This window comes from Oncorhynchus mykiss, chromosome 18 (genome assembly GCF_013265735.2).
Source record: "Oncorhynchus mykiss isolate Arlee chromosome 18, USDA_OmykA_1.1, whole genome shotgun sequence".
NCBI classification, from domain to species: Eukaryota; Metazoa; Chordata; class Actinopteri; order Salmoniformes; family Salmonidae; genus Oncorhynchus; species Oncorhynchus mykiss.
This window is the reverse complement of record NC_048582.1, coordinates 7,801,382-7,814,116: the sequence shown is the minus strand read 5'-3', so window position 1 is coordinate 7,814,116 and position 12,735 is coordinate 7,801,382. Positions and strand designations below refer to the sequence as shown.

Genomic DNA, 12,735 nt, shown 5'->3' with positions numbered 1-12,735 from the left:
TCTCAATATCCCTCACTCCCCTCTCCCGCAACTCACTCACCTCTCAATATCCCTCACTCCCCTCTCCCTCACTCACTCACCTCTCAATATCCCTCACTCCCATTTCTCTCAACTCCCTCATCTCTCAATATCCCTCACTCCGCTCAACTCCCTCACCTCTCAATATCCCTCACTCCCCTCTCCCTCCCTCTCTTCCTCACTCACTTACCTCTCAATATCCCTCAGTCCCCTCTCCCTCACCTCTCAATATCACTCACTCCCCTCTCTCCCTCACTCACTCACCTCTCAATATCCCTCAACTCTCAATATCCTTCACTTCCATCTTCCCCTCTCTCTCACACATCATTTTTATAGAATTCTATTTCTATCTTCATCAAACAAAGGAAGTTAATTCACTATATACTGTAGACCTGATAAAACAACCCCCACTGTATACTGTAGACCTGATAAAACAACCCCCACTATATACTGTAGACCTGATAAAACAACCCCCACTATATACTGTAGACCTGATAAAACAACCCCCACTATATACTGTAGACCTGATAAAACAACCCCCACTATATACTGTAGACCTGATAAAACAACCCCACTATATACTGTAGACCTGATAAAACAACCCCCACTATATACTGTAGACCTGATAAAACAACCCCCACTATATACTGTAGACCTGATAAAACAACCCCCACTATATACTGTAGACCTGATAAAACAACCCCCACTAAATACTGTAGACCTGATAAAACAACCCCCACTAAATACTGTAGACCTGATAAAACAACCCCCACTATATACTGTAGACCTGATAAAACAACCCCCACTATATACTGTAGACCTGATAAAACAACCCCCACTATATACTGTAGACCTGATAAAACAACCCCCACTATATACTGTAGACCTGATAAAACAACCCCCACTATATACTGTAGACCTGATAAAACAACCCCCACTAAATACTGTAGACCTGATAAAACAACCCCCACTATATACTGTAGACCTGATAAAACAACCCCCACTATATACTGTAGACCTGATAAAACAACCCCACTATATACTGTAGACCTGATAAAACAACCCCCACTATATACTGTAGACCTGATAAAACAACCCCCACTGTATACTGTAGACCTGATAAAACAACCCCCACTATATACTGTAGACCTGATAAAACAACCCCCACTATATACTGTAGACCTGATAAAACAACCCCCACTATATACTGTAGACCTGATAAAACAACCCCCACTATATACTGTAGACCTGATAAAACAACCCCACTATATACTGTAGACCTGATAAAACAACCCCCACTATATACTGTAGACCTGATAAAACAACCCCCACTATATACTGTAGACCTGATAAAACAACCCCCACTATATACTGTAGACCTGATAAAACAACCCCCACTAAATACTGTAGACCTGATAAAACAACCCCCACTAAATACTGTAGACCTGATAAAACAACCCCCACTATATACTGTAGACCTGATAAAACAACCCCCACTATATACTGTAGACCTGATAAAACAACCCCCACTATATACTGTAGACCTGATAAAACAACCCCCACTATATACTGTAGACCTGATAAAACAACCCCCACTATATACTGTAGACCTGATAAAACAACCCCCACTAAATACTGTAGACCTGATAAAACAACCCCCACTATATACTGTAGACCTGATAAAACAACCCCCACTATATACTGTAGACCTGATAAAACAACCCCCACTATATACTGTAGACCTGATAAAACAACCCCCACTATATACTGTAGACCTGATAAAACAACCCCACTATATACTGTAGACCTGATAAAACAACCCCCACTATATACTGTAGACCTGATAAAACAACCCCCACTATATACTGTAGACCTGATAAAACAACCCCCACTATATACTGTAGACCTGATAAAACAACCCCCACTAAATACTGTAGACCTGATAAAACAACCCCCACTAAATACTGTAGACCTGATAAAACAACCCCCACTATATACTGTAGACCTGATAAAACAACCCCCACTATATACTGTAGACCTGATAAAACAACCCCCACTATATACTGTAGACCTGATAAAACAACCCCCACTATATACTGTAGACCTGATAAAACAACCCCCACTATATACTGTAGACCTGATAAAACAACCCCCACTAAATACTGTAGACCTGATAAAACAACCCCCACTATATACTGTAGACCTGATAAAACAACCCCCACTATATACTGTAGACCTGATAAAACAACCCCACTATATACTGTAGACCTGATAAAACAACCCCCACTATATACTGTAGACCTGATAAAACAACCCCCACTGTATACTGTAGACCTGATAAAACAACCCCCACTATATACTGTAGACCTGATAAAACAACCCCCACTATATACTGTAGACCTGATAAAACAACCCCCACTATATACTGTAGACCTGATAAAACAACCCCCACTATATACTGTAGACCTGATAAAACAACCCCACTATATACTGTAGACCTGATAAAACAACCCCCACTATATACTGTAGACCTGATAAAACAACCCCCACTATATACTGTAGACCTGATAAAACAACCCCCACTATATACTGTAGACCTGATAAAACAACCCCCACTAAATACTGTAGACCTGATAAAACAACCCCCACTATATACTGTAGACCTGATAAAACAACCCCCACTATATACTGTAGACCTGATAAAACAACCCCCACTATATACTGTAGACCTGATAAAACAACCCCCACTATATACTGTAGACCTGATAAAACAACCCCCACTATATACTGTAGACCTGATAAAACAACCCCCACTAAATACTGTAGACCTGATAAAACAACCCCCACTATATACTGTAGACCTGATAAAACAACCCCCACTATATACTGTAGACCTGATAAAACAACCCCACTATATACTGTAGACCTGATAAAACAACCCCCACTATATACTGTAGACCTGATAAAACAACCCCCACTGTATACTGTAGACCTGATAAAACAACCCCCACTATATACTGTAGACCTGATAAAACAACCCCCACTATATACTGTAGACCTGATAAAACAACCCCCACTATATACTGTAGACCTGATAAAACAACCCCCACTATATACTGTAGACCTGATAAAACAACCCCACTATATACTGTAGACCTGATAAAACAACCCCCACTATATACTGTAGACCTGATAAAACAACCCCCACTATATACTGTAGACCTGATAAAACAACCCCCACTATATACTGTAGACCTGATAAAACAACCCCCACTAAATACTGTAGACCTGATAAAACAACCCCCACTAAATACTGTAGACCTGATAAAACAACCCCCACTATATACTGTAGACCTGATAAAACAACCCCACTATATACTGTAGACCTGATAAAACAACCCCCACTATATACTGTAGACCTGATAAAACAACCCCCACTGTATACTGTAGACCTGATAAAACAACCCCCACTGTATACTGTAGACCTGATAAAACAACCCCCACTATATACTGTAGACCTGATAAAACAACCCCCACTGTATACTGTAGACCTGATAAAACAACCCCCACTATATACTGTAGACCTGATAAAACAACCCCACTATATACTGTAGACCTGATAAAACAACCCCCACTATATACTGTAGACCTGATAAAACAACCCCACTATATACTGTAGACCTGATAAAACAACCCCACTATATACTGTAGACCTGATAAAACAACCCCACTATATACTGTAGACCTGATAAAACAACCCTCACTATATACTGTAAAACCTGATAAAACAACCCCACTATATACTGTAGACCTGATAAAGGGAGGAGGATAACCTCTAACCAGTTAAATCAGGGAGGAGGATAACCTCTAACCAGAGTCAGTTAAATCAGGGAGAAGGATAACCTCTAACCAGTTAAATCAGGGAAGAGGATAACCTCTAACCAGTTAAATCAGGGAAGAGGATAACCTCTAACCAGAGTCAGTTAAATCAGGGAAGAGGATAACCTCTAACCAGTTAAATCAGGGAGGATAACCTTTAACCAGTTAAATCAGGGAGGAGGATAACCTCTAACCAGTTAAATCAGGGAGGAGGATAACCTCTAACCAGTTAAATCAGGGAGGGGGATAACCTCTAACCAGTTAAATCAGGGAGGAGGATAACCTCTAACCAGAGTCAGTTAAATCAGGGAGGAGGATAACCTCTAACCAGAGTCAGTTAAATCAGGGAGAAGGATAACCTCTAACCAGTTAAATTAGGGAGGAGGATAACCTCTAACCAGTTAAATCAGGGAGGAGGATAACCTCTAACCAGTTAAATCAGGGAGGAGGATAACCTCTAACCAGTTAAATCAGGGAGGAGGATAACCTCTAACCAGAGTCAGTTAAATCAGGGAGAAGGATAACCTCTAACCAGTTAAATCAGTGAAGAGGATAATCTCTAACCAGTTAAATCAGGGAGGATAACCTCTAACCAGTTAAATCAGGGAGGAGGATAACCTCTAACCAGAGTCAGTTAAATCAGGGAGGAGGATAACCTCTAACCAGTTAAATCAGGGAAGAGGATAACCTCTAACCAGTTAAATCAGGGAAGAGGATAACCTCTAACCAGAGTCAGTTAAATCAGGGAAGAGGATAACCTCTAACCAGTTAAATCAGGGAGGATAAACTCTAACCAGTTAAATCAGGGAGGAGGATAACCTCTAACCAGTTAAATCAGGGAGGAGGATAACCTCTAACCAGAGTCAGTTAAATCAGGGAGGAGGATAACCTCTAACCAGTTAAATCAGGGAAGAGGATAACCTCTAACCAGAGTCAGTTAAATCAGGGAAGAGGATAACCTCTAACCAGTTAAATCAGGGAGGATAACCTCTAACCAGTTAAATCAGGGAGGAGGATAACCTCTAACCAGTTAAATCAGGGAGGAGGATAACCTCTAACCAGAGTCAGTTAAATCAGGGAGGAGGATAACCTCTAACCAGTTAAATCAGGGAGGAGGATAACCTCTAACCAGTTAAATCAGGGAGGAGGATAACCTCTAACCAGTTAAATCAGGGAGGAGGATAACCTCTAACCAGTTAAATCAGGGAGGAGGATAACCTCTAACCAGTTAAATCAGGGAAGAGGATAACCTCTAACCAGAGTCAGTTAAATCAGGGAAGAGGAAAACCTCTAACCAGTTAAATCAGGGAGGATAACCTCTAACCAGTTAAATCAGGGAGGAGGATAACCTCTAACCAGTTAAATCAGGGAGGAGGATAACCTCTAACCAGAGTCAGTTAAATCAGGGAGGAGGATAACCTCTAACCAGTTAAATCAGGGAAGAGGATAACCTCTAACCAGAGTCAGTTAAATCAGGGAAGAGGATAACCCTGTGGTCGCGATGGTAAACACACACACACACACACACACACACACGCAAACCCCCCCACACACACAAACAAAGACACAAACACAAACACACACAAACTCACCTGTGGCATTAAATGTACTGTAATCTGGCCACATCAATCTAACTGCTCTGAATAGATGGCTTTGTAACTGGACTGGGTCGACACACAAACACATAACCTCTGGTTCTGTCCTGGTTGTAGAGTCCTGTGGCGCCGTCTCAACCTCCTATCAGTATCAGTGCAGGGCTGTCTGTCTGTCAGAACACCTGAGACCCATTAGCTAATGATCTGACACCCCTCACTCCTAATGGGCAGAGAGACACACGAGAGGACCTACCTCCTGAAGACCCCAGCCAGGGCAGGGAGACACACGAGAGGACCTACCTCCTGAAGACCCCGGCCAGGGCAGAGAGACACGAGAGGACCTACCTCCTGAAGACCCCAGTCAGGGCAGAGAGACGCACGAGAGGACCTACCTCCTGAAGACCCCGGCCAGGGCAGAGAGACAGCTAATTCAGCCATCTCCCCTACCTTCACCTCCCTACCCACCAATCCAATATCCTGTTGTCGTCTACACACCATCCAATATGGTGTTGTAGTCTACACACCATCCAATATCCTGTTGTAGTCTACACCCCATCCAATATGGTGTTGTAGTCTGCACACCATCCAATATCCTGTTGTAGTCTACACACCATCCAATATGGTGTTGTAGTCTACACACCAATCCAATATCCTGTTGTAGTCTACACACCATCCAATATGGTGTTGTAGTCTACACACCATCCAATACGGTTTTGTAGTCTACACACCATCCAATATCCTGTTGTAGTCTTCACACCATCCAATATCCTGTTGTAGTCTACACACCATTCAACATCCTGTTGTAGTCTTCACACCATCCAACACAACAGTCAGTGTGACTGTCCTGGTTATAACAACATGACCAACACAACAGTCAGTGTGACTGTCCTGGTTATAACAACATGACCAACACAACAGTCCGTGTGACTGTCCTGGTTATAACAACATGACCAACACAACAGTCAGTGTTACTGTCCTGGTTATAACAACATGACCAACACAACAGTCCGTGTGACTGTCCTGGTTATAACAACATGACCAACACAACAGTCCGTGTGACTGTCCTGGTTATAACAACATGACCAACACAACAGTCAGTGTTACTGTCCTGGTTATAACAACATGACCAACACAACAGTCAGTGTGACTGTCCTGGTTATAACAACATGACCAACACAACAGTCAGTGTGACTGTCCTGGTTATAACAACATGACCAACACAACAGTCAGTGTGACTGTCCTGGTTATAACAACATGACCAACACAACAGTCAGTGTGACTGTCCTGGTTATAACAACATGACCAACACAACAGTCAGTGTGACTGTCCTGGTTATAACAACATGACCAACACAACAGTCAGTGTGACTGTCCTGGTTATAACAACATGACCAACACAACAGTCAGTGTGACTGTCCTGGTTATAACAACATGACCAACACAGTGTTACTGTCCTGGTTATAAATAACTAACTGTTACTGCTATTTATACCACAGCAAAAGCACACACCCACACCACACATGAGTGTGGACTTCTTGTCCTGACATGACCCACTCAGCCCTCCTAAAACAGCCCAGAACATGGAGCTCAATTGTCAGCTACATTACCGACACGTCCTGTCTAGTCCAGAGAGAGGAAAACACCAACATGGGCCTTTCCTTGATCCCTTCCTGTGTACGCAGTGATCACACACACACACACACACACACACACACACACACACACACACACACACACACACACACACACACACACACACACACACACACACACACACACACACAAATAGACACACATGCAAAAAAACACACATACACACAGTTCAGACTTCCAACACAGAGTCACGTGCTCTTTCTTAAAACGTCATCACAGATGTCTCCATTTCTACGTGTAATGTTTGAACATTCTGATAGGAGATGACTTGACTCACTAATGGAATGTGTAAATAAAATACCTGAGTCAATCTATTCCTGTCCGGTATGTTGTTGTTCCACTGGTACTGTGGGTTTGTATCTGCTATAAGAAACAGAGAAGTTCTGGCTCAGACAAGGCTACTTAGTAGTGGTCCAGTAGTAGTCCAGTAGTAAACCAGTAGTAGTCTAGGTTATTACCATGTTACAATGTAAGCATGTTACCAGCGTATTTCTTATTAAGCACCTGGTCATCTATGTGTTGTAAAATAAAAGGTGCCATATCACTGCAACTCTATACAACCAGCCACACCTACTGCCTTCAGGGTACTGAGATCAGGTTGTCAGACTACTGCCTTCAGGGTACTGAGATCAGGTTGTCAGACGACTGCCTTCAGGGTACTGAGATCAGGTTGTCAGACTACTGCCTTCAGGGTACTGAGATCAGGTTGTCAGACGACTGCCTTCAGGGTACTGAGATCAGGTTGTCAGACTACTGCCTTCAGGGTACTGAGATCAGGTTGTCAGACTACTTCCTTCAGGGTACTGAGATCAGGTTGTCAGACTACTGCCTTCAGGGTACTGAGATCAGGTTGTCAGACGACTGCCTTCAGGGTACTGAGATCAGGTTGTCAGACTACTGCCTTCAGGGTACTGAGATCAGGTTGTCAGACGACTGCCTTCAGGGTACTGAGATCAGGTTGTCAGACTACTGCCTTCAGGGTACTGAGATCAGGTTGTCAGACTACTTCCTTCAGGGTACTGAGATCAGGTTGTCAGACTACTGCCTTCAGGGTACTGAGATCAGGTTGTCAGACTACTTCCTTCAGGGTACTGAGATCAGGTTGTCAGACTACTGCCTTCAGGGTACTGGGATCAGGTTGTCAGACTACTGCCTTCAGGGTACTGGGATCAGGTTGTCAGACTACTGCCTTCAGGGTACTGAGATCAGGTTGTCAGACTACTGCCTTCAGGGTACTGAGATCAGGTTGTCAGACTTATCACAGAGACAGGTATGGAGGTATGTGGGTTTCCCTGACCTGTTCTGTCCTGCCTTATCCTGTCCTGCCCTGTCCTTTTCTGTCCTGCCTTATTCTGTCCTGCCTTATCCTGTCCTGTCCTTTTCTGTCCTGCCTTATTCTGTCCTGCCTTATCCTGTCCTGTCCTTTTCTGTCCTGTCACCTCAGGTCACGGTGGTGATGCTCATACAGGGGTAGACTAGTGAATCTCAATTAAAAGGAGGAGGGATCAGGATTGGACCAGGCTCAGAGAGAGAGAGTGATCCAGGGCTTGGGGGCCTGTCTAGAGCCTAGAGGAGAGAGAGAGAGGGGGAGAGAGAGAGAGAGAGACACACAGCCAACCGTCATCCAATCAGCTTCAAGCGTCAGGCATACAGGGTTTACATTCCCTAATCACCCTGTCAGGAGATTACACTGAGAAAGGAGGGAGGGATGAAGGTAGTATGGGAGGAAGAGGAGAGAGGAGGGAGCAGACAGCGAGAGAGAGAGAGAGAGAGAGGAGGGAGTAGGCAGCGAGAGAGAGAGAGAGAGAGAGAGAGAGAGAAGGCAGAGAGAGAGAGAGCGAGAGAGAGAGGAGGGAGCAGGCAGCGAGAGAGAGAGAGAGAGAGAGAGAGAGAGAGAGAGAGAGAGAGAGAGAGAGAGAGAGAGAGAGGGGGGGGGGAAGCAGGCAGCGAGAAAGAGAGAGGTGGAGAGAATAAGTGAAAGAGGGAGAGAGTGAAAGAGGGCGAGGTACCACTGTACAGAGAGGAGAGCTCTTAAAGGGCTGGCACAGCGGAGGTGGTATGGAGATATCTGAGATGTAGCCTACAAAACCGTTTCCACACGAGGCAGAAATAGGATGGTAGAGAGAGCGATGCGATATGGGTGTGTTTGTGTGTGTATGAAGTGACAGGTGTCTAGAACAGTTTAGGTTATAGTGTAGTAATGTTAGGTTAGGTACCATAAGATTCTCCCTCTCCTCTCCTGTCTACCCTCTGGTTTTGGATTCAACCACAGACAGGTACCATTCCCAAAATACACTGGCGTTATGTGACAATATTGTTGACTAAAGTACTAAAAACAACCTTCCTCTATTCTCTCCGCTTAAAGGAAATTAGGTCATAAGTCCAAGAGAAAAGCAGAGGCAGCCAGGCAGTAGACCCCAGTCACATGGGTGGTGGGTCGTGGTTAAGGTGTATTATCAGAACTACAGGTAAGGTGTGTTAACAGAGCTACAGGTCAGGTGTGTTAACAGAGCTACAGGTCAGGTGTGTTAACAGAGCTACAGGTCAGGTGTGTTAACAGAGCTACAGGTCAGGTGCGTTAACAGAACTACAGGTCAGGTGTGTTAACAGAGCTACAGGTCAGGTGTGTTAACAGAGCTACAGGTCAGGTGTATTAACAGAACTACAGGTCAGGTGTGTTAACAGAGCTACAGGTCAGGTGTGTTAACAGAGCTACAGGTCAGGTGTATTAACAGAACTACAGGTCAGGTGTGTTAACAGAGCTACAGGTCAGGTGTGTTAACAGAGCTACAGGTCAGGTGTGTTAACAGAGCTACAGGTCAGGTGTATTAACAGAACTACAGGTCAGGTGTGTTAACAGAGCTACAGGTCAGGTGTGTTAACAGAGCTACAGGCAAGGTGTGTTAACAGAGTTACAGGTGAGGTGTGTTAACATAGTTACAGGTCAGGTGTATTAACAGAGCTACAGGTCAGGTGTGTTAACAGAGCTACAGGTCAGGTGTATTAACAGAGCTACAGGTAAGGTGTGTTAACAGAGCTACAGGTCAGGTGTGTTAACAGAACTACAGGTCAGATGTGTTAGCAGAGCTACAGGGTGATCCATGGAGTCACCGTGTTTAGGGACAGTGAATGTAAGAGGCAAAATGGACAGCCAGTGTGGAACGGAATGACTGGTATTATATTCAGTTGGTCAACAACAACACAGATAGGATGCAACCTAAATGGCACACTATTCCCTATATAGTGCACTACTTTTGACCGGCGCCCAAAAGCAGTGCACTACATTGGAAATAGGGTGCCGTTTGGCCATAGAGTTCGGAAGTTCCCGGCCAGTGGCACAGGATGGAATGTTATGGGCAGGGCTCTGAGCTGTGGACAGGAAGCTAGCTGCATTGTGTATGTGTGTGTGTGTTGCCTAGGCTACATATTGTTCTCCCTCACATACCACCAGTTATTTCTGGACTCCCAGTCAGACCCTTTAAGGTCTCATGTACATGATGTCCAGTGTATTGTCCAGCTCTAACCCTATGAAGGACATTAATAGGCCTATGCAATACAGAGCCTACCATTCGTTTGGAACTGAAAATACATTCACATCGTTTGGCCACGAGTGCCCACTCAAAAACGTATAGGTCCGTGACTCCCCTGGCGAGCCCCACTGTCCTCTGTGATCCTCTATGATCTCAGTAAACTGGTGTGTGTGTACACACACACTCACACACACACACACACACACTAGGCAGGGTAGCCTAGTGGTTAGAGTGTTGGACTAGTAACCGGAAAGTTGTAAGTTCAAACCCCCGAGCTGACAAGGTACAAATCTGTCGTTCTGCCCCTGAACAGGCAGTTAACCCACTGTTCCTAGGCCGTCATTGAAAATAAGAATTTGTTCTTAACTGACTTGCCTAGTTAAATAAAGGTAAAATAAAAAAAAATAAAAAAAATAAAAAAACACACACACACACACACACACACTGCACAGAAGTAGTTCATGTTTAACTCTATTACTATGGTGTCTGTGAGTTAAGGACTTATTGAGCCAATTAGAGATGAGGAAATATACTGAGATGAATCCCAGGCACTGCTGTTATTGAGTTAGACAAAGAAACCAGGCCGTTCCTGATCACACCATTACTCATGAAACACCCATATTGCAATCGTTGTCTATCTGTTCATACGTATACATAGAGAAATAAGGGATTTATTTCTGACTAACATGTTCCCTCAGAAACATATTATAGGCTATCACAACAAGTAGTTGGTGGGCCGCTGCCAACTAGGCGATACATGATGCATTGTCATATATCAACATGTCATTACACTAGTCACAAAATACCTGACACAAACCGTCACAGGCACCAGCAGTTTTACACTACTAGACCACAGGCCTGTACTGAGATCATTTAAAACCCGTTAAACGATTACATTGTTATTATGGGGTTGAACTCATTTCTTGAGAAATATAAATATCCCACATATGTGAAGTGTATTATCGCCCACTCTAGCCTGGATACCCAAACGTGTTCGCTGTCAACCTGTCACACGTAGCATCACTTTCCGTGTCAGCCCGGCTCGAGAGTTCCCGGGATGAAAACAATAACAGCAAATCCCAGCGAAAACCCAGTATCCATTATGTAAGCACACCTCACTTACCGTCAAAATAACGTGGAATACCGTACCGTAATCGACACGGTATACCCGCTTTCCCGTGTTCTTATTTAGGGTGAATCATATGTACTATAACCAAGTAGCAGTAGCTAGCTACATGTTTATTTCCCGACGTCTGATCATGGACGACAGATCGGCATGGGCCGTGCCCCACCGACGGTCTGTGGACTCCCAGCGGTGATCCAGCGCTCTTTTGCGGCGGCACTGTGTCGTTCCCTTCCGCTCCCCTTCCACTCTCTCGTCTGTCAAATGTCAGCCGTAAAATCTGCTTCTCGATCCGAGGTTGCGATATGTCATCTGTTAGATTTCATAGCATTGGTGGATAAACTCCGTTAGATTCTACCGAACCGTTACTTGACGTACCAGTCTGCAGTAAAGAAAGCGCTCCTCTTCTCTTAATTATTTAGAAGACCCCATATCCGCTGCACTGTTTCCGCTCCTGTGGCAGCAACAGTGAATACGGTCCCGTTTTTGTAGCATCTCTCCTTGGTGACAGGTCGAAACGGTGTCAGCATATCGAGGTATTAACTCAACACTTTTCCAACCCTTGAATCGCGTTGAAGAACTTTCTAAAAAGCTTTGTCTGGTCAACCGTGCGCTAGCTGGCGCGGCATAACGTTGTTTGGACCAGCGGCATCAGTCAGTATACGAGCATAGTGGATGAAAGTAGGCTAGATGTATCACTAGCACTATGAGGTAGCAGGGACAAGATGTTAGCAGATGGTAGAGAGATGGACGGAGGGATTTGGTCGATCTCACTTTTATAATCCCTGTAGCAAAACGAAGCAGCCAGTCAGATATTTTTCCAACCATATCAGGCTTCTGGGTCAGGTAAAAACAAAAGGCACCACAAATGGTTAATAAACTGATTTTTTATTTATTTCAGTGTATTCAAATACATTTTTCTACCAAATATATGTACA

General features: G+C 44.1%; 1 protein-coding gene across 1 annotated transcript in view; it reads right to left on the bottom strand.

Moving 5' to 3' along the window:
• The window catches only part of LOC110516423 (E3 ubiquitin-protein ligase HECW2), an 87,082-nt gene extending 74,588 nt beyond the window's left edge, over positions 1–12,494 (bottom strand). The window contains exon 1 of the mRNA XM_036951593.1: positions 11,798–12,494. The gene's annotated coding sequence lies outside the window, so the exon portion shown is untranslated. The remainder of the gene's footprint in view (positions 1–11,797) is intronic.
• Positions 12,495–12,735: the final 241 nt, after the last annotated feature.